Source organism: Castor canadensis, chromosome 10 (assembly GCF_047511655.1).
Source record: "Castor canadensis chromosome 10, mCasCan1.hap1v2, whole genome shotgun sequence".
NCBI lineage: Eukaryota > Metazoa > Chordata > Mammalia > Rodentia > Castoridae > Castor > Castor canadensis.
This window is the reverse complement of record NC_133395.1, coordinates 61245705-61248647: the sequence shown is the minus strand read 5'-3', so window position 1 is coordinate 61248647 and position 2943 is coordinate 61245705.

Here is a 2943-nt window from a genome sequence, read left to right as displayed (position 1 = left end):
AGCATATTTGCATATTTTTAAAAATATGGGAGAAAATGGTAAAAAAGAAACAGTTAAAAATATTGAGAGTGCCTCCCTCTAAGAAGAGGAATGTGGGGCTCTGAGAGGCAGTGGCAGATAACTTTTATTTCTTTGTTTTTGTTAGAAGCTTTTGAACACAATTTGATTTTATTTATTTGACCCAGATTTATTTATTTAATTTAAATTTCTTTTAACTGCATTATAAAAACATAAAATTATACATATTAGTGGGATAAAATGTAATGTTTTGACACATGAATAAAGTATGTAATGTTTAAATCATGTTACACATATCTATCTCCTGAAACATTTTTCTTTTCTTTCTTTTATTGGTAGCTCTGGAGATTGAACTAGGGCCTTGTGCTTGTTAGGCAAATGCTGTAACACTTGATATAAACCTTTAGTCCTTTTGCTTTTAGGTTGTTTTTCAAATAGGATCTCCACTTAACTTTGTCAGGCTATACTCAAACTCCAGATCTTCCTGCTGCCACCTCCTATCTCCACCTTTTTTCTTTGCTCCAAATTTCAAGGTGTGCTTGAGAGTGCTTGTATTTCAGGTCATAAACTCCCAATCTTTTGTCAGGATAACCGGTGGAGAAGCGCACACCAACACTAGTGCCAGCCTCAGAGCAAATTGAAGCACTGTCACTTACTGCAGGACCCTGCACATCTTGTAATCTCTGTCCCCAATTTCATTATCTGTAACATATGTACAATGACAGTGCTCACCTCATGGGAGTGTCCTGAAAATTAAATGAGCTAATATTTTTAAAGTGCTTGATGCAGTGCTTGGCATGTTAAATAAATAAAACTTCACAAGAAAGTAGGGCCCTCCATGAATCTAAAGATTAAGCGAACACTTAACACTTGACATTACCATGAATTCAGAAATACTTTATCAAAAAATTCCTTATTTTGCTCACCACACCAGGAAGGTATACCCGTGGGATGTGCTATTACGTATCAGTCTACAGACATTGTTCAATATGCATATGAATTTGCAAAAAATCTGAGGACATTTAGACTCCACAATACATGTATGCTCCTACACCAATCCTTAACCTATGAAAGTAGCACCTGCAACCAGTCGTTTTTAACTTGTTGAAACCCTAGAAATTTATGTGGAAGATACGCTATTATTTTCTCCTGCCCCACACTAGAATTGTGGCACAAGATGACCCTATTAGAGGTGAGTAAACAAAACAAACACATACTGTAGGAGTTTGGCTGTCTGGAAACTTAACATAAAGAATTCATTAGGGTGCTGGGAGGCATGCCAGGGATGCAACTGTAATTAAGGAAGCTTGAATCTCATTTACTCCATTGCCTGAGAATTTACTGCATTAACAAGAAGTTAGTAAGAGTCAGGGATGGTTAGAAGCAAAAGGTATCCATGGGTCATCTGGGAGATGGCACCCTGACCTGTGAATTAAATATTCCAATCTCTTTAACACAAATATCTCTACGCTGTGGTGATCACAACGTCATGATTGCATCACTGTTTTTTTTTTAACCTGTCTTCATCTGTTCTGATTCAAGTTCACCAACCAACATTCTAAGATGATTGACTTTCCCTGTAGGTTTGTGTGTGGGAAACGTGTAAGTACTATTACTTTTCACTGTTAGTGAGTGCTATGACAGAATGTGTTGAACATGAGTCCTTAATTAGGGAACAGTCTGTTCTGGGTACCCAGAAGTCAGTCTCCAGTGGACAGATGACAGGATGAGACCTGAAATGAAGGGAACACAGGTTTCACTGCCCTACTCCCAGTGGGTGATGGTAGATGGCATCTCCATCTCATATAATAGCAATGTGGCCCAAGACAGAAGCCCCACTCCCAACAGAGCTGTAACTCTGGGTTTTCGTCATAGGGATAGTTCCTTACTACATTGCTCTCCCCAAGAAGTGGGTTGAGCTACATCTTCAACATTGATACCCATTACTGATTTGGAATGTGTACTGGATCAATTATTTACACTATTTTCTTTAACAGCCACTCACATATGATGCTGATACATTCAGTTAAACATCTAAGCAACCAACAAAAATGTCTTGTTGAAAGATGGCTGGGTATAAAGTTGAATTATATAAACCATGGAAACAATTGCTAGATGAATGAATAAACAAAATATGGTGTGCAAATGCAATGGAATATTATTCAGCCTTTAAAAGGCAGGATATTCTGACACATGTCTCAGTGGAGATGATCATGAAGGCATTATGCTTAGTGAAATAAGTCAGAAACAAAAAGACAACCATGATGTGATCGGACCCAAACCCAGTACCTAGAGTAGTCAAACTCATAGAAATAAAAGTAGAATAGTGGTTGCTAGGGGCTAGAAAGAGCGAATGAGGAGTCCATGTTTCTTGAGCATAGAATTTCAGTTTTACAAGATGAAAACAGTTTTGGAGATGGATGGTTGTTTAACAATGTGAATTATTTATTGCCACAGAACCCTACACTTACAGTGGTTAACACAGTACATTTTATGTGTATTTTCTACAATAAAAATAGACAACGCGATTATGGTTCTGGCCCTAAGATGCTTACTATAGCCTCCATCAGAGGCTGAACAAGAGGGTTGAAATTAAAATTATGGGGATACACCTGTAAGAGAGGTTAGTACTGCGGGGATTGTGAAGATCTCATGAAAAGACTGACTTATGCAATTCCTTCAGATGCTTAAAACCCATTTGTCAGAAGCATCCTAGAGCTGCTGGAAAACCCATCACCCAGGAGAACCCGGTCGCACTGAACCTCTTGTTCTACTGGTTTGGACCTTGGAATCCCTACCTGTCCCAGCAGGTGGCGCCAGCGCCCTTAGTGCGCCTCCAGGAAGGGAGAGGGCGCTCTGGCAGGACCTCTCTTCCCGCGTCTCAGTGATCCTTCCTTCCGCTTCCCGTTCCCCCTGCCCCGGCGA